The sequence below is a fragment of the Paroedura picta genome, chromosome 5 (genome assembly GCF_049243985.1).
Source record: "Paroedura picta isolate Pp20150507F chromosome 5, Ppicta_v3.0, whole genome shotgun sequence".
NCBI lineage: Eukaryota > Metazoa > Chordata > Lepidosauria > Squamata > Gekkonidae > Paroedura > Paroedura picta.
In genome coordinates, this window is record NC_135373.1 from 50778567 (window position 1) to 50804419 (window position 25853).

Here is a 25853-nt window from a genome sequence, read left to right on the forward strand (position 1 = left end):
GGAAAACCCAATTGCATGCATTTCCGCATTGGGCAGCCTTAATTAGATCCTGTTAGACCCCACTGAAAAAATGAAATCTGTTTTCTGGGGAGTCCTTTGCTGCAGGCTAAGTGAAGGGGCTGTGGCTGAAGAAGCAAATTTTAGTGCAGAAAGAGGCAAAAAAGTCGACCTTTTAAAAATACAAATCTGAACTATATTGCTTGTGCAGAAACAGTCCGGGACAGACTTGTGGGGGGGGGGGAGGCTGCACCAGAACTTCCCAGCCTCCCCTAACAGTGAGCTCCATTCCCTCACAGTGTTGATATCCCAGAAATATATAACTATTTATGAGTCTGTTTTTTTCCTAAGTGAAAACAATTTAAAGTTTGGGTTCATTTTAATGCATGGTCATAAATCAGTCATACAATCTTAACACCGCCCGTGGCGCCACGGGCGCCACGGACTAAATAAAACTGTAAGGCGTTCGGAGGCGGGTTGTGTCCGGGATGAGGAAGGGTCCAGATTGGACCCTTCCTCCGAACAGACAATCGGAGGGACCAATTGGCAGGCGCGAAGCGCCTGCCGATTGGTCCCTCCGATTCCCAGCCCCGAGCAACTGCGAGCCGCGCACAGCGCGGCTCGCAGTTGCTCCTTTACGCCGCTGCCGAGGCCTACCTGCTGTCGCCGCCGTCGAAGAAGAACAGAGCCGACGCCCCACGGAGGCCCTGCCTGTCCAGCGAAGCACCGCTACCGGGGCCTACCTGCCGCCGCCGCCGCCTCCTCAGAAGAAGGGAGCCGCCGCGAGCCGGAGCCGCCGCCCCACGGAGCCCCCAGAGGCGCGGCTCGCCTTCCCCAGGGCCTTGGGGAGCTTTTTTCCGAATCGGGTAGGAAGAAAAAAAGCTCCCCAGGCTCCAGGGAAGGCGATCCGCGGCTCGCAGAGGCGCGGATCGCCTTCCCTGGAGCCTGGGGAGCTTTTTTCCTTCCCCCCCGATCCGGAAAAAAACTCCCCAGGCTCCAGGGAAGGCAAGCCGCGCCTCGCAGAGGCGCGGATCGCCTTCCCTGGAGCCTGGGGAGCTTTTTTCCTTCCCCCCCGATCCGGAAAAAAACTCCCCAGGCTCCAGGGAAGGCAAGCCGCGCCTCGCAGAGGCGCGGATCGCCTTCCCTGGAGCCTGGGGAGCTTTTTTCCTTCCCCCCCGATCCGGAAAAAAGCTCCCCAGGCTCCAGGGAAGGCGATCAGAGGCGCGGCTTGCCTTCCCTGGAGCCTGGGGAGCTTTTTTCCTTCCCCCCACGATCCGGAAAAAAGCTCCCCAGGCTCCGGGGAAGGCAAGCCGCGGCTCGCAGAGCCGCGGATCGCCTTCCCTGGAGCCTGGGGAGCTTTTTTCCTTCCACCCCGATCCGGAAGAAAGCTCCCCAGGCTCCAGGGAAGGCGATCCGCGGCTCGCAGAGGCGCGGATCGCCTTCCCTGGAGCCTGGGGAGCTTTTTTCCTTCCCCCCCGATCCGGAAAAAAACTCCCCAGGCTCCAGGGAAGGCGATCAGAGGCGCGGATCGCCTTCCCTGGAGCCTGGGGAGCTTTTTTCCTTCCCCCCCGATCCGGAAAAAAGCTCCCCAGGCTCCAGGGAAGGCGATCAGAGGCGCGGCTTGCCTTCCCTGGAGCCTGGGGAGCTTTTTTCCTTCCCCCCCCCGATCCGGAAAAAAGCTCCCCAGGCTCCAGGGAAGGCAAGCCGCGGCTCGCAGAGGCGCGGATCGCCTTCCCTGGAGCCTGGGGAGCTTTTTTCCTTCCCCCCCGATCCGGAAAAAAGCTCCCCAGGCTCCAGGGAAGGCGATCCGCGGCTCGCAGAGGCGCGGATCGCCTTCCCTGGAGCCTGGGGAGCTTTTTTCCTTCCCCCCCGATCCGGAAAAAAGCTCCCCAGGCTCCAGGGAAGGCGATCCGCGGCTCGCAGAGGCGCGGCTTGCCTTCCCTGGAGCCTGGGGAGCTTTTTTCCTTCCCCCCCCCCCCGATCCGGAAAAAAGCTCCCCAGGCTCCAGGGAAGGCAAGCCGCGGCTCGCAGAGGTGCGGATCGCCTTCCCTGGAGCCTGGGGAGCTTTTTTACTTCCCCCCCCCATCCCAAAAAAAGCTCCCCAGGCTCCAGGGAAGGCGATCGCCTTCCCTGGAGCCTGGGGTGCTTTTTCCCAGGTCGGATTGAGGGGGGGGGGAAGCTCCCCAGGCCCCTAGCGCCCGCTGAATTTCAGTTTCAGCGGGCTATACTACTAGTCTATCCATACTGCTATTATTTCACCACTTTCATAAACTCCCTTGATATCAGCAGATGGGGTTAACAGGCATCCAACTGGATACCAGCAGTAAGACCCAATCCAAAGCATTTTACATCAGTAAGAACATTCCTGGCAGCTGATTCCTATAAAATGACTGACAATAAAAGCATCTCTAGTTCATTCCACTTTCATTCTAGAGCCAGGATGTCCAGAAGTTTAAATCTTCTCAGCAGATAGTGGGTTTAGCAGTAACATGCTAATCTTTGAAAGCAGTTAATAGGCCAAGTCTTCCCACCCACTACCAGACTTGCACTGAGATCATCAGAAGCCAACTCTGAAAGTTAAAAGAAATATCAAATTGTTGCACAACTAACATGAAACAATGAAAATTTGAAGCTGAACATGTGTCATAAATTAGTAGGAAGCATTTGGCCTCTGCTCCATCTGTACTAAAAACTGTCGTAAAGCTTATGAGATATATTTTTTTCCTAAGTCACGCAAAAAAACTTTCATTTTGCCAACAGGTTCAGGTGAGTAGCCAAGTTGGCCTGAAGAAGTGTGCATACGCATGAAAGCTTTTACCCAGAATTGAACTTTGTTGATCTAAAGAGTGTCACTGGACTAAAAATTTGTTCCATCTCCAATAGGTTCATTCTATCCCAGTAATCAACAAGACCTGACATGCTTTGCCAAGATCCTGGATCCCTGAAAATCTGTAGACAGCAGAATCAAACACGAAAATTGCAACAGATATTATTTCCATGAAAAGACAGCAATGATTATCAGTTGGGAGAGAAATGCATGTTCATAAATAAACCTGTGTATAGCACAATATGTAAAAACAACTCTAATAATAACTAGGTTGCTCAAAAAGAAAGATGTTTAAAGATTGCCTCTGGGACCAAGATTCAAGTGAGTAGCCATGTTGGTCTGAAGTAGCACAACAAAAATAGAGTCAAATAGCACCTTTAAGACCAACAAAGATGTTATGGTGGTTGTTCATTAGTCTGAGGAAGAGTGCATGCACTCAAAAGCTCACGCCTTGAATAAATCTTTGTTGGTCTTAAAGGTGCTACATTTTTGTTCTGGGACCAAGAGTTCCACTTGTTTCCAAATTATCTGCTTCTGGCACTGATTCCTTAATACAAGAGGCCCGGAAATTTCAGAGTTGGGAAGTGCTCTAACAGTGCTCTAACAGCTATTTTATTCATATCCTGTATCTTATCATAAAATAGACTACCCAGATAATGATCAACACATTGAAACCATTGTAATATCATCACAAAATCAGAGAAAGGACCATGAAATACTGTACCAGAAATGCTTGGGGAACAATATTCTCTAAAACAAACCAATATGATTAACCCCATGACAAGGAACGGTTTTGAAAACAGACCAGGAATCCTCCCTTACCCAATGGGCAGAGAATTAGTAAAGTGAATCTAAGGGGCTTTTTGCACGGCTTCAAAATCGCAAAATGGTTGCCAATTGGAAACGCTATTGATTTGCCATAACGCACGACGTCGTAGACAATCTGCAACACTCCTGAAACCGATCAGCAAAAAGCGCTTCGTTGTAGCGCTTTCAGGGGAATCCCAAAAAGTGGATTCACCCTCCGGAAAGCGCTACACTCTTGCAAACAATCTGCAACACTAGCGATAAAGACCTGTGCGTTAACATTGTTGCGGTTTCTTCAAAGTCCCTTCTCCTGAGCCTGTCCTCCAAACTTCCGGCGAAGCGATCGCCATTTTTTTTCTCCGAGCGAGCGGGGTAAACGCACCAGCGAGCCTCTTTCTGTTTAGAGGCTTCCCTGGCTTCAGTCCTTCACCTTTAGTCACTAAGCACAAACCACATAAAAGCCCGTTTGCTGAAATAAAGTCCCTTTATTTTTTACACATTGATTCAGCCGAAAATCGGGCCCGTGAGAGGGGGGGGATTTTTTTTTTATCACTCGAGGCAGCGTGGCAACGATCATACGATCAAACGACAGCTCACATTAGGCAGCTGGATGGGTCTCTCCGTTGCAACGAATCTACACAGATTCATTACAATGGGTCTGTTTTTTAAAAAAAAAAAACCTTTCTTAAAGGGAAAGGGGCTGTTTGGGAGCATGCTAACGGCTGCCCATTGGCTGCTTGATGGCCAGGGGCAGGACGAGCTTGGAAATAGCGCTTCCTTTTCTGCCGAGACCGGAAGCTGCGGGAAACGCTACAAAACGCAACTGGATTCCACTACAAAGGCAGGTATGCATAACGACGAATTCCACTATTTTAAATGGCGATTTTTCGTTCAGTGACAAATTTGCAACAAAGATCCCGGTGCGAAAAGCCCCTAAATGTTCCTGTTCCTGTTTAAATATTGTTCTGGTTGACATGTTATATTATGACTGTTATATTTGTTTCAATGTTCTATGTAATTACCCCATGATGTTATATGTAAACCGCTCAGAGCCGTATGGAAGGGCGTATAAGAATCTAAATAAATACATTTAGGTGGGCTTTCTTAGAGTCTGTAGTGATGCTAAATGGATTTTTATTTTTACCTTTGCATTTTGCAAGCCTCCCCAAGCTTTGCTTTTTTGATAACAGGAAGGGAAGGCTCCAGTGCTCCATCATGGTTGCAAAGGCTCTGCATTTAACCCCCAGGATTTATTTGGAGGATGTTCTGAATAATTTCTGTTGTGCGGGGCTCCCATCTCACCTAAGAACATTTCAATAATATGTATATTTTAAATAGTAGACTAAGTGTCCACAAGATGTCAATATTCACATGTAAGTATCAGAAATTTGGGGAATGCTCCAAGACTCAGATTACGCCAATGAGCATTCACAGTTGTTAATGTTAATGTCTGAGAAAGGGTGCATATATCTCAGTTGCTGAGTATTCATGTGAGTTTGTGGGCTAACATTCACCTGCAGGGCTGAGTGCAACCTACACTGACCAGAGGGGAAAAGAACTAGGATGGGGAAAGTGCCTCTAATATGGGACAGGAAGGAAACCGTGGTTGCTCCCATTTGAGGGAATAAGCATTTCTAACTTCTAGTTGAACCCCATAGTCAAGAGGAGCAGAGCAGATACCTTCCCTTGTTTTCAGACATGCAGGTACATTGATCAACTCCAGCCCTCCTTTCAACATGCTGTTGCACATCTGAGAAAAGACACAGCTGAAAATTCCCTTTGAATTATTTCGATATAGCTCCTTATCTCCTCTGAGATCAAAGGCCTGGAAAAGCAGAACTTCCATGCATTTGAAAAGCTGTCAAGTGGCAACAATTGAAATTTGAGGATGAATAATTATAGGTAGGATTGACAACATCCAGGTGGTACCTGGATATCTCACATTATTTCAAGTATTCTCCTGACAACTAAAGATTGAGTGAAATACATATATGCATTTGTATTCATTTATTTATATCCTGCTTTTCACCCCAGTTTGGATTCAAAACAGTTTTGAGTATGCCACACACATGCACACACACACACACACACCCATATGTGAACAACCATCTGTTTGTTTAGCAAAAGGTATTAAACTTGCCCTTTCACCTCAATAGAGTTTTCAGCTGTTCCACTCCATAGAATCATATTCATGGAAACTCCTTGGAATGTCTTGGATACCCAGAGTTTCCAAACAACTCTATGAACGCCTGCATTTTCCTCCCTTAAAAAAATGCTTTTCCCTTACTCCAAGCCAACACAGTAGTTTGTTCCAGCTATCTTGGAAAAGGTCCAACATTAATTGCATATTACCCATATTCAGGATACAAAGGGCAGCAGTGAAACTCACAAGCTTTCCCCCATCTTCACAGCAGGAGACACCCTTTAACCGAAAGATCACACTCAAGATATGTCAGGTCTATCACCATGGTTTGCAGTACGTACCTCTAAAACAGGGAGAATGCTGTACTTCCAACTATACCTCATTTTATTTTTCAGATTGGTGTGTACCATGGTTTACACATCCACTGCCCAGTAGAATTATCTCTCGTAGATTAAATGAAATCAACTTGAAGGATCTAGATTTTTTTTGTCTGCTTTACAAACTACCGTATATACTCACATATAAGCCGAGTTTTTCAGCCCTTTTTTTAAGCTGAAAAAGTCCCCCTCAGCTAATATGCGGGTATTAAAAAAACAGGTGGGAGACAAGTATGCTTGCCTGAACAAGAAGAGGCAGGAACAGCAGAGAGGCAGCAAGTCTGGGAGGGAAAGAGCAGTCTCAGCCTCTCCAACCCCTCACTGCCTTAAAGAGGCTAGCAAGTGTTGCAGGAAGCTCTGCAGGAAGCTCTGAAGCCTGTCTCAGAGGAATAACAGAGAGCAGAAGGAGGAAATGCCCCTAGAGGAAGGAATAAAGGAAAGACGAGTCAGAGGGAAAGAGGAAGGAGGAAGAGGGTGGGAAGAAAAGGGGAAAAAATCCTGCCCAAAACAGGGGGGAGGGGAGGAAAGGAGAAAAAGCCACTATCCAAACATGACCCTCGGCTTATGAGTCAATAGGTTTTTTCAGCATTTTGTGGTGTAATTAGGTGCCTCGGCTTATATGCGGAACAGTTTATATGTGAGTATAAATGGTAATCACATTGTGATTGGAAATCAAACCAGACTAATTACCCTAGCATCCTAGGTTGTTTTCTCTGCTTTCCTGATCACAAGGCAGGCAGAGAGAAAGCACTGAGCATCTCCCCCTCTCCCAAGGACAACTGAGCCATCAAACGCATGTGTTGCACTGCAAGCCTTACTACAGGAGGTCAACTTAGGATGTGGAGGTGCAATCAGAGTACCCCAAGATTTCAGTTATGGCTTGGTGTCAATCCCTTTACACCTCCTATCCTGAGAAATGAGTGGGTACAGATGCACAACAGACTGGATAACCCACTGCTTCCCCTGTCAAGGCTTCAACAGCTCCCAAGCAGGCAGAAATGCATTTGTTTGCTTGTGTATTTATTTATATACCATCCTCCCAGCAAGCCAGCTCAAGGCAGTGTACATCCATTTTTATTAAAATACCAGGTGAAAACCCCATTGCATTCAGGAAGGCAATAGGCACTAGCAGGCAGCAGCAGATAGGGGAATACGTACTGGAGGTGATGTCGGTGTCAGTGGCGAGGTCGTTGGCCAGGCCGCAAACGGCAGTGGGCGCGCTGAGGGCTGGCGGACGGCGGAGAGGGAGGTGGCCGGGCAGTCACGGGGGTCGTGTCACCCCCTTGCCATGCAGCTAGTGGCCAGGGAGTGTGGCGCTGGCGGCGAGGGCCGTCAGGAGGGCCTGGTCCGCCAGCAGGCAGGCAGAGGGAGGCGCAGCTCCACAGGCGGAAAGGGCTCGGTCGATGCGGAGGCTCTGTGGTGTGCGGGCACCAGGCCGTGGGGCACTACCAGTGAGGTGTGTGTGGAGTGGGTGGCTCCATGGTGGGCGGAGGGCCGCGGAGCTGCGGTGGCAGCCACAGATGTTGGGAGTGGTCACCTTGGCGGGCAGGTGAGCGGGCAGAGGGCCGTGCAACATCCCACAGCCTGGAAGGAGGCGAGTTGGCCAAGCAGAGGCCTTGGTGGCCAGGAGGTGTGTGGTGGCAAGGATTGGCAAGCAGCACCACGTGGCTGGGGAGGCAGGCGGTGTAGGGGCGGTCCCAATCCGGAAGCTCCCAGCTTTGTTGAGCACATCCGGATTGGGCCGCTGGGGAGCTGGGTACTCTAGGAGCCATCCCAAAACTGGGCGCTTCCAGATTGGCCAGCTGCCTGTGGACTCCGAGAGCTGGACAGACTCGGACAGCAGAGCATAGGCCCAGACAGCGCCATCCAGATGGCTCTTTCAACTTTATTTAAGAGCCAATCGTCAAGATAGTAAGTTAAAACAATTAATTCAAACTTAAGGTGTAAAATTATTTTAAAAATAGATGGAGGAAGCATGTCAGCAATCAACAGTCCCCATTATAAAGTGCATTCAGTTCTTCAGGAGCTAGTGTATGGTCTGGGGTGAAGACCCCACAGATGACAATGAAGCTCTTCCTATCAATTTTCTCAGGATTTCTGCTTCTTCGGGCTGCTTGTTTTAAAAGATAAGCATGGTGTAGTGGTTAAGAGCTGCGGACTATAATCTGGAGAACCAGGTTTGATTGTCTACTCCTCCACATGAAACCAGCTGGGTGACCTTAAGCCAGTCACAGTTCTTTCCATCCCACCTACCTCACAAGGCACCTGTTGTGGGGAGATGCAGGGAATAAAATAAGCAGCTCTAAAATTCCTTAAGGTAGAGAAATGAAGAGTATAAAAATATACTCTTCTTGAAAGATAAGAAAGATCTAATTAAAAGACAACCTGACAGCATGGGTTGAGAGAGGAGAGACAGACTACCTCTCCCCTTACACAAAGTCATTACAGCTGCAGTTCAGAGGCACAATGCCAATATTGTAGCTGCAGCACTGTTGTGTGTGCATATGCCCAACTCTTGAAAGACAGCATCTAATACTTCCAGTCTTTATGCCATAACAAGTGTAGACCAAAGCAACTGGAATGTTCCAAATACAAAATACTCTTGGATGATCCGTTTACACATAAAGTGGTCAGAAATGAAATAACCTGCATGCATCTGTGAACTGGTGAGCAACTAGAGTTAAAACTGAATAAAACATTTCCATTTCAACCTCATCCCAGTACATCAGCACACTGTGCCAACAGGATATCCATTTATCTGCAGAAGTTTGTTGTAATGACATAGGAATGCTCTGCCAGTGCAGAGTAAAACCATATTGTTCATGTGCCTCTCTCAACAGGAGCTCAAACAAGTGCAGCTTCATCAATTTGATGCAGCCTGTGCATGTTACTCAGCATAGCAGTGTTATCAGTCCACTCTAAATCTAAGAATAGGCACAAGGACTTGCCTATTCTAGGTAATGCAACCATTTCCCATCTGCAGGGTAAAACTCAAAATCCACCCCACCTTAAGGACCAGGATATCATCCAGACATGAAGATTTAGTAAACAGTCTACTTCTTACTGTTCAGTCTTGTTACCGGTGCAGAAAAGCCTTCTTAACAAGGTAAGGCCCACAAGATAGGGCTCACACCAATGATTACTGGTTTCCAATAGCAACTCTTTCAGTCTAATTTGTGAGATATGATTTGAACAAGTTGAATGCAGAAGTCCTATTACCCACTTCTTTCACCACACACCTCAATAAGATGGCATGATTAATTGCAGCCTTTCTCAACTTTTTCTCCATTGAGAAACCCCTGAAACATTCTTCAGGCTTTGAGAAACTTGCTGAGACAGGCAACTATGGAGTTGCAATCCCATGGGGACCACAAGGGTGCTAGCCTCTACACAGTTCCCTTTCTATCTGGAAGTGAGAGCCAGCTGCCAGCCTCTGAGCTGGGATACTGCTTAATGGTTCCATCCCTAAGGTCCCTAAAGGGAGTCCCCAAACAAGGAAGGTGGGCATGCAGACCCATCCTTCCCCAAAAAAGTATCCATACCAATGCCCAAAGCACTGCAGCTGTGACAAAAGTTATGGATACAACAGCACAATATCCCATAACAACTGAAACTAAGGTAGGTGAACAAGAAAACCAACTGGCTGGGTGTCTGCCATCAGTGTCTTAAATCGGAAAGGGGAAGCCAGATGTGGATATTGAATCATGACCACCCTAAGACCTCCCCACCCCTGAGACTGGCTCTGTGATGCCATGGCTGAACAGGAAAAGCACCACCAGGACAAATCCTCTTTCTCTTTCCACATGCTCTACTTGGCTGGCTGCAGCTGGCATTGTGTTCCTAGTGCACTCCAGGCCCAAACTACTAACAAGGGCCCAGTGCTGGTGCTTGTGGTAAATACAAAGTGTAAGGGAGAACCACAATGTCACCTTGTGCCATTTGGAAGAAGGACAGGATAAAAATGTACAAACAAAAGAAATATATGTGGGATTTCAATAGAAGCAAGAAAAGTTTGGTACCACAAGCAAGCTTCATTGGGGGCCGGGATGCTTACTCAGATTCTTTGGCTGGTTATTTGCCAAAAAAAAGAAAGAAATTTAACTTGAATGTGAGGGTTTTCCCCACCTACAAAATCTTGTAGCCCACAATTTGAGTCTTCCTCAGCACAGCCACCCTGCATCATCAAGTTTACAAGCAAAAAAACAGAAAGCAAGGATGTTTCCAGGGGGGAAACAGAGAATGTTTTAAAGAGAGAGAAAAGTGAAGGTAAGGGAAGATAGAAGAGGAAGTCAAAGGATGAGTTCCAGGGCTATTTTAAGCACTGCCTTTGTTATGTTTGCAGCATGTGAAATCCAGATAACGTCACCAGTTTTCAGTGAAGGATTTCTGAGATGCAACAACATTAATGATAAAAATAATTCAGATGTGCAGCTGAAGGTGACTTCATATGCATTCGATGGAGTCAACACTCTTCGTGTTTCCAGTGCCTTGTAGGCTTCTAAGGTTTCTTTTATGAGGCTTATCCATGGCCCTAAGCAACTCTGTGAAATCCAGGAAGTGAGTGAACAACATTTACAGTATAACATAGTTAGAGTCTCCCCCTTCAAGGATCGCTGCCTTGTTGTGGCAAGGGGGCTTGCGTAGTTCAGTGAAGCTATGAGCTATGCCGTGCAGGGCCACCCAAGACGGACAGGTCATAGCTGAGAGCTCTGACAAAAGGTGATCCACTGGAGAAGGCAATGGCAAACCACTCCAGTATCTTTGCCATGAAAACTCTATGGACAGTTCCAATAGGCATAACGATATGACGCTGGAAGATGAGCCCCTCAGGTCGGAAGGTGTCCAATATGCTACTGGGGATGAGCAGACGGCTAGTACGAGTAGCGCCAGAATGAATGAAGCGGCTGGGCCAAAGCCGAAAGGACGCTCAGTTGTGGAAGTAACTGGTGGTGAAAAGACAGTCCGATGCTGTAAAGATTTTTATTCCATAGGAACCTGGAACGTCAGATCCATGAATCAAGGCAAGCTGGACGTGGTTAAACAAGAAATGAGAAGACTGAACATCGACATTTTAGGAATCAGTGAATTAAAATGGACAGGAATGGGTGAATTTAATTCAGATGACCATCAGGTATACTACTGTGGACAAGAATCTCGCAGAAGAAATGGAGTAGCATTCATAATCAATAAGAGAGTAGGAAAAGCAGTATTGGGATACAATCCCCAAAATGACAGAATGATCTCAGTTCGAATCCAAGGCAAACCATTCAACATCACAGTGATCCAGGTCTACGCCCCAACCACTGCTGCTGAAGAGGATGAAGTTGATCAGTTCTATGAAGCCCTACAACACCTTCTAGAAGCAACGCCCAAAAATGATGTGCTTATCATCATGGGGGATTGGAATGCTAAAGTAGGAAGCCAAAAGATAACCGGGATAACAGGCAAGTTTGGCCTTGGAGTACAAAATGAAGCAGGGCACAGGCTGGTAGAATTTTGTCAAGAGAATACAATGGTCATAGCAAACACTCTTTTCCAGCAACCCAAGAGACGACTCTACACATGGACATCACCAGACGGTCAACACAGAAATCAGATTGACTATGTGCTCTGCAGCCAAAGATGGAAAAGTTCTATCCAGTCAATAAAAACAAGACCAGGAGCTGATTGTGGTTCAGATCATGAGCTTCTTGTTGCAAAATTTAGGCTTAAATTGAAGAAAGTAGGGAAAAGCACTAGGCCACTCAGGTATGATCTAAATCATATCCCTGACGAATACACAGTGGAGGTGACAAATAGATTTAAGGAATTAGATCTGATAGACAGAGTGCCTGAAGAACTATGGACGGAGGTTCGCAACATTGTACAAGAGGTAGCAACTAAAACCATCCCAAAGAAAAAGAAATGCAAGAAATCAAAATGGCTGTCTGAGGAAACTTTACAAATAGCTAAGGAGAGAAGGGAAGTGAAAGGCAAGGGAGAAAGAGAAAGATACACCCAATTGAATGCAGAATTCCAGAGAAAAGCTAGAAGAGATAAGAATGCCTTCTTAAATGAACAGTGCAAACAAATAGAAGAAAACAATAGAATGGGGAGGACCAGAGATCTTTTCAAGAAAATTGGAGATATGAAGAGAACGTTTCATGCAAAGATGGGTATGATAAGGGACCAAAATGGTAGGGACCTCACAGAAGCAGAAGAGATCAAACAAAGGTGGCAAAATTATACAGAAGAACTATACAAGAGCGAGTTTAACATCCCTGATGACCACAATGGGGTAGTTACTGACCTGGAGCCAGACATCCTGGAATGTGAAGTCAAATGGGCCTTAGGAAGTCTGAGCAACAATAAAGCTAGTGGTAGTGACAGCATTCCAGTTGAACTATTCAAAATCTTAAAGGACGATGCAGTAAAAGTGCTACACTCAATATGCCAGCAAATTTGGAAAACTCAACAATGGCCACAGGATTGGAAAAGGTCAGTTTACATTCCAATCCCAAAGAAGGGCAATGCCAAAGAATGTTCAAACTACCGCACCATCGCACTAATTTCTCATGCTAGCAAAGTTATGCTCAAAATCCTACAAGCTAGGCTCCAGCAATATGTGGACCGAGAACTTCCAGAAGTACAGGCAGGATTTCGAAGAGGCAGAGGAACTAGAGATCAAATTGCCAACATACGCTGGATCATGGAGAAAGCTAGGGAGTACCAGAAGAACGTCTACTTCTGCTTCATTGACTATGCTAAAGCCTTTGATTGTGTGGAGCACAACAAATTGTGGCAAGTTCTTAAAGAGATGGGAATACCAGAGCATCTTATTTGTCTCTTGAGAAATTTATATGCAGGTCAAGAAGCAACAGTGAGAACTGAACATGGAATCACTGACTGGTTCAAAATTGAGAAAGGAGTTCGGCAAGGCTGTATACTGTCGCCTTGCCTATTTAACTTGTATGCAGAGCACATCATGAGAAATGCGGGATTAGAGGAGTCACAAATTGGGATCAAGATTGCAGGGAGAAATATCAACAACCTCAGATATGCAGATGATACCACTCTAATGGCAGAAACTGAAGAGGAACTAAAGAGCCTGTTGATGCGGGTGAAGGAGGAGAGTGCCAAAGTTGGCTTGAAACTCAACATCAAGAAAACAAAGATCATGGCATCCGGCCCTCTCAATTCCTGGCAAATAGAAGGGGAAGAAATGGAGATAGTGACAGATTTTATTTTCCTGGGCTCCAAGATCACTGCAGATGGGGACTGCAGCAAAGAAATTAAAAGACGCTTGCTCCTGGGGAGGAAAGCTATGGCAAATCTAGACAGCATCCTAAAAAGCAGAGACATCACCCTGCCAACAAAAGTGCGTTTAGTCAAGGCTATGGTCTTCCCAGTTGCAATGTATGGCTGCGAAAGTTGGACCATAAGGAAGGCCGAGCGTCAAAGAATTGAGGCTTTTGAACTCTGGTGCTGGAGAAGACTCTTGCGAGTCCCTTGGACTGCAAGGCGAACAAACCAGTCAGTCCTAGAGGAGATCAGCCCTGACTGCTCTTTAGAAGGCCAGATCCTGAAGATGAAACTCAAATATTTTGGCCACCTCATGAGAAGGAAGGACTCCCTGGAGAAGAGCCTAATGCTGGGAGAGATCGAGGGCAAAAGAAGAAGGGGACGACAGAGAATGAGGTGGATGGATGGAGTCACTGAAGCAGTAGGTGCAAACTTAAATGGACTCCGGGGAATGGTAGAGGACAGAAAGGCCTGGAGGATCATTGTCCATGGGGTCGCGATGGGTCGGACACGACTTCGCACATAACAACAACAATAGTTAGAGTCTAGTGGCACCTTTAAGACCAATAGTTTTATTCAAGGTATAAGCACTTGTGAGCATACACACTTCTGCAAATACAGTGAAACAAGACATCCTCAACCATTACACATGGGGGAGGGGTTGTTGCTAGGAAGGGCTAGTTAGAAGCAAGATGTCTAAGTAACTGGGTGATTATAGCAGAGACTGGATTAAAGTGGTTGGTAAGAACTGTGAATAGCAGTAAACCAGCTAGAAATACAAGAACTAGCAAATAGATGTGAGAAATTAGTTTGAGTCCAGAGGCAGTTCTCTTTCACAAGTACTCGGGGAGGGGGAGGGGGAGGGGGAGGGGGAGGGGGTTAACCTATTTTGAAACATAGACAGCTCTCCAATCTCAAACAACTCCTTACTCACAATAATACAACATCTAATTTAACCAGAGTTTGCAATAAACTCACATGCCAACTTTGCTGACACATATACTCAGACAACACAATCACTGGACAAAACAACATCAACCACACCATCTCAGGCTTAGTAACTTGTTACATATCCTATGAATTGCCAACAATGCCCTTAAGTTCTCTATATATGGCAAACATTTATTCTTTGCTAAACAATAAATGGGACACAAATCTGACATCAAGAATCCCCAAAGTGAGAAACTGGTAGGAGAACATTTCAACCTTCCAGGGTACTCAATGGGTGACCTCAAAGTAGCTGTTTTATTGCAAAGGAATTTCAGAAACAGACCAAGAAGCTGCTGAATTACAAGCTATTACAACACCCAGGACAATGGAACCCCAGGGGCATAACAGAAATATCAGCTTCTTATCATACTAAAGGTAAAGGTATCCCCTGTGCAAGCACCGAGTCATGTCTGACCCTTGGGGTGACGCCCTCTAGCGTTTTCATGGCAGACTCAATACGGGGTGGTTTGCCAGTGCCTTCCCCAGTCATGACCGTTTACCCCCCAGCAGCAAGCTGGGTACTCATTTTACCGACCTCGGAAGGATGGAAGGCTGAGTCAACCTTGAGCCGGCTGCTGGGATCGAACTCCCAACCTCATGAGCAAAGCTTTCAGGCGGCTGCCTTACCACTCTGCGCCACAAGAGGCTCTCACATTATCATACTACACAAGCTAAATCACTCAGTTCTCGCTTATATACAGGATTAAACTTTGTTGGCCTTAAAGGTTAGTCTTAATACAATCTTAGAAAATGAGCAAGTGAATTTATCACTTGGTGATCTTGTATCTAATTAGCTCTTCCTGGCACCTGTTTCAATGTATCTAAAAAGTGTGCATCTGCACATTCTCATTTCTCCCTTATACCCAGAGTTGAACTTTATTCGTCTGGCAGGTGCTGCTAGACTCAAACTCAGTTCTTACACCTGTTTGTTAATTTGTATGCCAATTTACTGCTATTTACAGATCTTACCAACCCTTTTAATCCAATCTCAGCTATAATTATAAGTTACTTAAGCAGCTTGACTCTAACTAGCCATTCTTGGCATCTACCACCCCCCTACCTATGTGTAATGGCTGGGGTTGTCTTGTTTCACTGTATCTGAAGTGTGCATGCACATGAATAAAACTTAATCTTACAGAAGTCTACGGACTCAAACCTTGTTCTGCTGCTTCAGACCAACAGGGCTACCTACCTAAACATTTACCTACCCACCTAAGCATGTTGAGTGTTTCCATTTAGTACCTCCTCCTTCATTTGAAAGGTCATTAAGAAGACAATGAGGCTAAAAGCTGGTTGTGGACCTGGAAAGCACAGCTTTTGAATGGTGGTGATGTCTCCAGGCAAGCTTTTTCCAGGTGGTGCAGAGGGGAGTCTCATAACAAAAAGCAGTCAAAGATGCAAAGAGATTACAGTTGACTGTTCAAATAATTGCCTGGAGCTATGAATGACTGGAAAAAATATCAGCTGTCCTAAAGAAGAATCTTCAGACCTATGTGCCTAGCAAGATCTAGGTGGAAGAAGAAAAGAGTATCTTTATAACAGAATTCCTGTGTAAAACAGGCAGGTTTGCAAGCACCAGTAACCAAAAGAACCTGCATATAATGAAATGTGCTTGTTGTTACTATCCATGCGAGGCCACAGAAATCAGGATTCACCACACCAAAATCAAGAGTTAAAAGACATGAGCTTTTGTGAACATGCACACTTTGTCTAAGGATCACACCTTGAATAAATCCTTGTTGGTCTTAAAGGTGCCATTGGACTCAAATTTTGTAAAGCTCCACGAGGACTGCTAAGAGGCACACAGTTGCCCCCCAGCTTGGTTCTACTGGTGCCCCCCTCGCCTTCGGCAACTAAAGAGGAAGTCATCTTGAGTAGATTTTATCAAGGGCTGCAAGTCTGAACTTTTAAAGACAGACTTTGAGGCCACCAGATGGCTTTACAGTCTGTTAGGACTCTGAGGCAGGGGTCCATAAATGGATATTATTTATTAGGCTTGCTGGCTGGTTTAAATGTTTTTTGTATTTTGTGGTTTTAAATGGCTCTGTTTGTATTACCCACCTTGAGTCCCAGTAGCCTGGGAGAAAGGCAAGTACATAAATATTTAAAATAAATACCAGCTAAATGGATGGACCACACAGGTATGGCAAGGTTAACAGGAATTCTTGCTTTCCAAATGTAAATCTGGAGAGGGAATGCAGCTACAGTCCCACACATGATACCCAGAGGCACTCTTCCACCTCAAGTTGAAACACATTAAATATTAAACGTAAGGTTTATTCCTGTGGGAAGTGACTCAGGAGAGAGAGGTCTCTTACTTAGTGCTGAGTATCCAGGGTCAGCCAATTGCCAGAAAGATTTGTGGTTTCCATTAGCAGGCCCATCCATGGACCCCAGATATTAAGGAAAGACATTCACTCTCACAATCAAATCTTCCCTTCCTGATTCTTTTGCATACTAATTCCTGCATAACCAGGATGGGCTAAGGGTGAGAGTGTCAGAGCAGGATCCCAGGAGATCCAGGTGTAAGACATTCCTCTTCCATGAAACGTGCTGATTGACTAGGAACCAGTCACTCTCGTTCCACTTAGCCTACCTCACAAGGTTGTTGCAAGGCCAGGGTGAGGAGAATCACAATGTCACCCTGAGCTACCCAGAGGAAAAGCATAATAAAATGTGTACTTAAAAATATATATACACACTGGAAACTATCAGAATTTTACCAAATTTTTGTCCTTCAACTCTATATGAAGGAAGGTTTTATGTGGAATTATCACCAATGCTACAGGGAGACCCAATACTGCATGCACCCCGCCCCACAGGAGAGAATCGGCTGTGGAATTACTTCATCTTTCTTGCCATCCCAACAAAAGAGCTCCACGTTTCCACGCATGACTGGGCCACATTTTTCTTTGATGAGTACTAGAGGCTCACTTTTACTTTTCAGATTCCTGAGATGCAGATTTTACCATGATTTGAAAAATATTTCCCCTCTCTTCCCAGAGTGTCATCCTTCTATTTTGACGTCTCTGATTGTGATTCCATCACAAGGATGAGAAGGGGGGCAGTGTGGTGTAGTAGTCAGAGTACTGGGCTAAAGTCTGCAAGATCTAAGAGTTTACCAAGGCTTGCTGGATGATGCCTGGCTAGTCACACACTCTCAGCCTAACCCTCCTGATTAAGGAGACAGGAGGGATATATATGAGTAATTTCAAAAATCACAAGGCCTGCCTATGACTGCAGTCCACATGTGGGATTATTCAGAAATTCAGTGGGTCCCACTTTCAGGAAAGCATGCCCTGGAACACACTTTCTTACCAGTGTCACAGCAGTACATTCACACAAGGGGGGGGGGGAGAGAGTTCTATTTCCACAAAAGGCACTATGGAACTCACTGCCACAAGATTTTGAAACCCTACTATCTCAGTTGACTTCGAAAAGGATTAAGCAAATTCATGGGACCACATGTTAGGGGGAGCAACATAGAGGCAGGTGGCATTCTTGCCGGTTTCCAGGGGGCTGGAAATAAGGGGGAGGGAAGAGAGAGAGACTAATTTGATTCTATTTATGTAAATAAGATCCCAGAATTATTCACAGCCTTCCTTCCCATTCTGCCTCTAGTGAAGGCAACCTCACCAGGTGGCAATCCCGACAAGAAACTTCAAAAGCGCAGCTCCTACCTGAGTTCCACCTGCCACCAAGGCTGCAGCGCATCCCTTTGGACCGAGGCGGATCGGTTACATTTTAGTTGGCTTGTTTGTGCGTGTGTTTTGGGCGGGGGCTGGCGGATTTCTATCTCGCCCGCGGAGCGCTTCAGAGGCGGGCGAGGAAAGGGCGGGCTTCCCTGTCAACCCCTCGCGCACCGAGCGGCCTGTCCCAAGGTGAACTCGTCGCCGAAGGAGCAGGCGGCGAGAGGGCGAGGAGGGAGCCGCAGCCCCACCCCACCCCACCCCACCCCACCCGTCCCACTCGCCGAGGCGTCCGTGCTCACCCAGGCGGGCGGCGCAGCGCTTCCGCCTGCCTCCCTCGCCCTCAGCCGGGACCCGCGCTCACCTCCAGGCCAGGCCGTCCCCTCCTCCGTGCCCGCGACGGCCACGTGCGTTTGGCGGCGCTCAGCCTTGCGTCGCTTGCAGACGGGGCGGCAGAGCCGGAGAGCCTCCGCCCGCTTGGACGGCCGCTCGTAGCAGCCTCCGCCGCTCGAGGCTCGTCGTCCACACGGAAGGTGGGCAGGGCGGCCCGGCCGGCGCTCTGCAGGCGGGCGGGCGGGCGGCGCCTCTGGGAAGCCTTCCGAGTTTCGGCAGATTTCCCCGCAGCCGCCCTGTGGATGCCGCCGCCGGCGCGCCCGCGAGTGAACAGGCCGGGCGGCTGGGACGGCGAGGCGAGGCGAGGCGCGGCTTCCCTCCAGGCGTCTCGACGGCGACGCCTTCCAGCGGGACTCCGGCAAGCACCAGCCGCCGCCGCCGCCGCCTCCTTCGCGACGAGGGAGAGGGGCGCCCAGGCGAACCGCCGTCGAGGGGAGCCGCGGCGTGGCTCCAACAAGCGCCGGGGAGAAGGGGGGGGATGCGAGGGCTGAGCGTTGCAGGGGAGACGCTCGAAGGGGCGTCGAAGGGGCAGTTCTCCCTCTCACACCCCGTCGTCAGAAGAGTTCTACGCACATCGTGGGAAGCGTGGCATGGCCGCGGCAGACGGCGGGCCCGAGTGTGCCTGCTTCCCCCCTTAGGGAGGGGACTCGGGACGAACTCGAGTTTGTCATCCCGAGCCAGGGCCGCCCGTTCCCAGCCTGGCTAGTGCACCTGCCAAAGCTCACCTCCTCTAAGGTGAGATCAGTCTCCTCTCTTAAGGACCAGGCAATGCACTGGGTTGACTGGATCGCCATCAGAACACATTGGAATGGCCTGGTTGATGGCTTGGGGACTGTATCTCTGGGGCAAAGTTGCCTAGCAGGAGGGTCCTGGACTTGGTGCTGGAGAGGGGGAGGGGGGTTAAGCAACAGGGTTCGTTAGCGTTGCTTGGCCTTGAGTCATTGGGGTGTTCTCTTTTGCATGGCGTCGAATGTTCCTTGCAAAGCCAGGATTTTGTCAAAAATGAAAGTACAGTTCCGTGCTGCTGAGCCTGGCCTCCCAGATTTTCCACTTGAAACAAAAAGCACTGTTAGTTGGGCTGAAAGTTTCCCTACTTTCCATTTGTGGTTGTAAAAAGGGACAAACTCTTGCATGGCATACAGCCTATAGAGCTGTCTCTTCACTCAGCAAGTGTTATTAAAATGAAAAGGACAACTTGAAAACCCCAGATTATAATTATGGAGCATAGAATCACATTCAAATACTCTTTTCTGAGGGAGACCACCAAGTAGAGTTTCCCACCAAGAATGGTGTCCTCCTGTGCTTCTGACTTCAGTTGGGATCTGCCTCTAAGATGGTCCCTTTCTCCCATTTATTTTGCTTTAAGTGACTCTTGCTCTAATGTCTTAATCAGTTATAGACCTACCCCAGTGAGTTGTTCATTAAATGAGGAAATGACTGTCATGTGAGGAGCTTGGAACACAAAATCACAACCATCGATCATGCTCACTCTGCAAAAGCAATGGCTCATCAAGAGAAACATCCTGATACAGACCCATCCCTGACTTAGGTATACAACAGATTTTGCTGGCAGGGGCTCATGGGAATTGTAGTCCATGAATATCTGGAGGACCACAGGTTGACTACCCCTGCATTACAGTATTGGAGTCTACCAGAAACCTCAAGGAGACTACTGGGAATACATCTTTTTGTCTTACTCTTCTGACCAATAAGTCTTGAGAAGTGTTTATCAAACATAGCAGGGAATTTGAGGGGAGGGGATAATTTAGGACAGACAGTGCTAGTACATATGCTACAGAGACAACCATTTTCTTGTAAGTTGCCAGAACTCCCATGACCTGAACTAAAAACTGAGCTAAAGTCGTTATGTTTTCTGCTTTGGGATCTACTAATAGTTCGGGGGGGGAAAGATACATATTGAGGACTCTCTCCACTGTCATGTCAAAGGTTTAATCCATTTCCGTCTTATTATACTAAAGACATTTAAATAGATTCAGTAGCACCCAAACCACAGCTGTTTGAGAATGATATACCCAATGTGCAGCCTTCAGTAACTACAGAAGGTAATGCATTTAATCTTGCTAGCATAATTGCTCATTTGTTCTTTAGGACCCTTAAGCTGAACTAATACATCAGAATTGTAAAACCTTGTGAGAATCCCCATGTGAAGGGAAGAGTAGAACCATTAAGGTACTATTCGTATCTGTCTTCATAAATAATAAGAGCTGCATTGGTTGTCAGTTGAATTCCAGATTTAAGGTTTTGGTTTTAACCTTCAAGGCCATACGTGGTCTGGGCCCTGCATATCTAAGGGATTGTGTCTCCCAGTTTGCCCCCAGAAGGGAGTCGATATATTGGTGGTCCCCTAACACATTATGAAACTTGTTTAAAGAACTATTTCAACTGACTGGCCGCATAACACTAACACAAACTGCCTCCACTTCCGCCCTACAGCAGTTCCACCAAGTTCTCCTTGTAGGAACACTTTGCTGAGAAAGATCACTTCATAGAATCATAGAATAATAGAGTTGGAAGGGACCTCAAGGGTCATCTAGTCCAACCCCCTGCACTATGCAGGACACTCCATTCTTTTGAATTAATTCGATCCCGTTCATTCTGGTCTGTCCCTCTGGGGCAAGAGAGAACAATTCTGCTCCCTCCTCCATATGGCACCCTTTTAAATATTTGAAGATGGTTATCAGATCCCCTCTCAGTTGTCTCCTCTCTAGGCTAAACAGACCAAGCTCCCCCAACCTTTCTTCATATATCTTGGTCTCCAAACCCCTCACCATCTTTGTTGTCCTCCTCTGGACACGTTTCAGTTTGTCAACATCCCTCTTCAACTGGGGTGCCCAAAACTGAACACAGTACTCCAAGTGAGGCTGAAGCAGAGCAAAGTAAAGTGGTACCATCACCTCCCATGATCTGGACACAATACTTCGTTTGATACAGCCCAAAATCCCATTTGCCTTTTTAGCCACCGAGTCACACTGCTGACTCATGTTCAATGTATGGTCTACTAAGACTCCTAGATCCTTTTTGCACATGCTACTACCAAGACAAGTCTCCCCCATCTTAAATTGGTGTATTTGGTTTTTCCTACCTAAATGCAGAACTTTACAATTTCATATCAACTGCCAAGGAATACCAGGGTCATGACACAGAGGTAGGCAGTTCAGTTTATTGAGTACAGCACTTTGACCAGGTAAAATTAGTTAACAAATACAAGTGCAAAATGTTTCATGAATATAAGATCCAAACATTTCACTTTATGCTATATTCACTGTACACTATATGTACAGCAAATAAATAGGATAAACAATTTTGAAATGTTGTAACTAAATAAAATATATACAAGATTAAAAATTTGACATATGTGGATGAAAATTAAAAGCTAGCATTAAAAATTGTTATTTATTCTCCTTTAGGTCACCTTTTATCACAAAGGTAGGCAATGGGAAACCACTTCTGAATATCTCTTGCCTTGAAAACCCTACAGGGTCACAATATGTCAACTGTGATATTGTACCAAAAAGAAATGGGGGGGAGGTTAAATCAAAGGCCCAAGTGAAGTCAAAAGCCTTGCTTTGCTAAGCCAAAGTGTAAATTTCACTTTCACTGGTATCTTAAGCCATCCCTACCTGCTATAGATAGGGAGCCTGTTTGTGCATTTCTGGGCATGGCCCCACCCTTGCTTCCTTCCCTCACAGCCTTTGGCTGGGCCACCCATGTCTTCAGTGCCCAGACAAACCTATCCCCTGCCAATGTCTTCTCTGGAGCAGTTACCAGCAGGAGTTGCCTCCAGATAGCTTGGACATACGGAAGGTAAGGAATATGAACTAACACTCCATCAGAGCAATTGGGTTCATTTTGATGACTATGAATGTCACAACCTGAGTTAAATGTACAACCATATGCCTCGCTGAAATGTAATACAGTGGGAATAATTTGAGCCTGGATCAGAAATATTTATTGATGTTATCCTGCTTTTCTCCTCAGTTACAACCCAAAGCAACATACAAAAATGCATTTTAAACAAATTTGCATACAGCACTGTATAAACTATAAACAAAAGACCAAAAACATAAGCAAGACATCCTGATATATCCCAAGTGAAGCCATCTAAGTGCTAAAAGCCAAGGGCTAAGAGGACAGGCCCAGCCTGTAAATGCCGAGAGAGAGACAGAGAGAGCACCCAGATGTTTCCAGCTGGCAGTTGTCTCTCCTCAGTTCCCTCTCCCACTGAATGTTTATGTGTCTCTATTAATGCCTTGTGTGTGTTAAGTGCTGTCAGGTTGTTTCCAACTTATGGTGACTCTATGAATTAATGACCTCCAAAATATCCTGTCACTGACACTCTTGCTATAGTCTTGCAAACTGTGGACTGAGCTTCCTTGTGAATTGCTCCATCTCTTGATGGGTCTCTTCTTGCTGCTTTCAACTTTCCCAAGAATTATTGTATTTTCCAGTGTGGTTTGGCTTCTAATGATAGCCTATTGACTGATTTTAACTTCTGGGGAGAGTTTGGGCTTCATTTGATCTAGAACCTACAGATTTGTCTTTTTGTCCACAATATCTGCAAAACTCTCCTCCAGCATATTACTTTCTTCCTATCAGTTTTCTTTATTGTCAGTTTTTCACATTCATACATAGTAATGAGGAATGGTGTGGTATGAATCATCTTAAACATGATGACCAGCAACACATTCTTACTGGGTGTGCGCAGAAAGTAAGAATATTTTTCAGATCCAGGTATATTGAAGCTGAAAAATGTCAGCATTTCCAGTTTCCTGGCATCCAGGTATCAGTATGGTATTTGTATCTGGGTTTTCAGGGAGGGCTGATATTTTTCAGCTCCATTATTTGTCATGGGAAAACTTTCCAGGAGACGGGCGAGGGGGGAGGGATTTTAAAGATACTGACTACAAAATTTCAAGAAGCTGCTGTGAAGCCTAACCTGTGAGAATCTGAACCTACATAAAAACAATATAATCAAAGTATATAAATCACAAGAATCTCAATGTAAAGCACGAGAATCCACTAAAAAACTGCCAACTTGACACAAACTAACTCCAGCAAAGAACAGCCTTTTAAAAAAAAATTCTCAAAATCTTACCTAACTAGTCTGGCAGATCTGGGAGTCACAGATTCATTGGGGGGAGGGGGGAGAAAGGAGAGAAGGAAAAAACAGTCCTGGGAGCCTGCAAATAGCAACACCTGGTTAAACTTGAATATTTCCAGCATTTTTCAGAACCCATTTTTCAGTATCATGAAAATGAAAAACCCCATATATATTTTGCATACTGGCATATATCTACCTCCAAATCTCCAGGAATTTCCTCACCCAGAGCCAGCAAACCCAACTCCCCCTTCCCCCCCCCCAAATGCAGTTTGCCCTGTGGGCAAAATAATATAAGCACCTGCATTTTTCCACCTGTAAAAAGGTGGAAGGAAGCAATTCTGTTTGAGAATATAGCTTAGGGAAGATTCTAGTGGGTAGCTGTGTTGGTCTGAAGCAGAAGAACAAATTTGGAGTCTGGTGGCACCTTTAAGACCACCAAAGACTAATTTTTGTTGGTCTTAAAGGTGCCACTGGACTCTAAAATTATTCAGCTTCAGGAAAGTTAAACGTCTTCCTTTTCTGCTGAAGTCAAATGTATATTACTTCCCTGCCTCTCGACTGCTTTAAAAATTAATAAAACATTAAAAGATCCAATCACGGATCTCCCAAATAGCTCTGCCCTTCTATGCAGAACTGTGTGCCACAAGAGCCAGCCTGCTCCTGTAGATCTTAATCTCTTAAACAAGAGCAGGGGCAAATACGATTCCTGTCCACCAGTTTTTAATGCTAAAATATATCAGTACTTTCCAACTGAATGTCCTAAAGAGTTCAACATTTTAATAGATTTTTCTCTTGCCCAAATGCAAAACCATCAGTTATGTTTTTCTTTACCATGAAAAGCCTCCTGCATACTGGGGTCATGATGTTTTACTAATAAAAATATGTAAGTGAAGCTAAGCCAAATAAACACGCTCAGCAAGACCAAAAGTGTGGGGAGGGGAATAAAAAGCTCTTTGTAGCTTTTTGATAGGTGTCTGTCACCTTTTTATTATTTATTTTTCCATGAGTTTTCTTTTCAGACACTCACCCTGATCTATAATAAAGTTACTTATAATGTGATCACTTTCCAAGGAAAATATCTGCTAAATGAAACCTAACAAGTTAACTGTTCTGCTTTAGACAGCTTGGTACACATGTGTGATGAAATGCTACAGTCAGCCTCAGTCTTGAGAAAAAACCCACTGCAGAGAAGCCCCATGTATTGTGGCTTGTCTGAGACTTGACCATTGATCTAATTTTTGCATTTCAATGCAGGTAGTAAAAATGAAGTTCGTTTCCTACAGAACTTAGAAGCTTTTTTTAGATACCCCACTTTTCACTGTCTGAAGGAGGCTGAAAGCAACTTGCAAACACCTTTTCCTTCCTCTCCCCACAACAGACACCCTGTGAGGTAGGTGGGGCCAAGAGAGCTCTAGCAGAATTACTCTGCAAGAATAGTTCTAAGAGAATTGTGACTGACCTAATGTCAAAAGAATAGCTCTAAGAGAACTGTAACTCATTCAAGGTCACCCAGCTGGCTGCATGTGGAAGAGTGGGGAATCCAGCCCAATTCTCCAGATTAGAGTCTGCTACTCTTAACCACTATACCCCATGGGTGGACAGTATTTGGCAGGCTGGTGGTGGAAGTAGGTCACATATTGTGCTAGTCCAGGGATGGCTGCAGGATAAACAGCATTTTGTGGCTTTGGTGGTACTACTGCAGGGGGAAACAACCTTTCAGGAATAAGGTTATCCCAAGACTGACCATCCAACTAATCATCACTTTAAAACACTGGGACAACTCAAATGTGAATGCTGAGCTCAATGATGGCATGAAGTTGTCACTTGTTTGCATGAAGGAGAATGGCATATCAAGTACCCCAGACACAGAACTTGCTGATGATCAGAAGGAGCACACAGGGAGTTTTGTGTGGGAGTTAAGCAGGTAGTAATACCAAAGACGTTGTTTGTTTTGCATGAAGTAAGCTGGTGTCAATACTAAAGGTGTAGCTTGTGCTTGGTTTCTTTAATTTAGCTGTTTGATTCTGGTGCCAAATTTTTGTTTGGCTGCTTGGTTCTGATGTTAGGTTCTACCTTGAGTGAGTTGCGCTTGTTTGGTGTAGTATACCCCCCAATATATGGGAGTCTGTTGATTAAGGTGTGTCCCCTGACTTGAGTTGGCTGGGGGTGGGGTCTGATAAGGGACCTGCAAACTCTTCCAACACCGGGGTGATACAGTTCCTATATC

At 46.0% G+C, this 25853-nt stretch overlaps 1 protein-coding gene across 4 annotated transcripts in view; it reads right to left on the reverse strand.

The window, feature by feature from the left end:
* SEMA3D (semaphorin 3D) overlaps nucleotides 1-19106 on the reverse strand; it is a 165565-nt gene extending 146459 nt beyond the window's left edge. For 2 of the 4 annotated variants that reach the window (XM_077337863.1, XM_077337866.1), the window contains exon 1: nucleotides 18103-18321. The gene's annotated coding sequence lies outside the window, so the exon portion shown is untranslated. Of the gene's footprint in view, nucleotides 1-18102; nucleotides 18322-18475 lie in introns of those variants that run through there. The other 2 variants (XR_013231065.1, XM_077337862.1) reach the window with 2 other exon arrangements.
* Between the last annotated feature and the right edge of the window lie 6747 nt (nucleotides 19107-25853).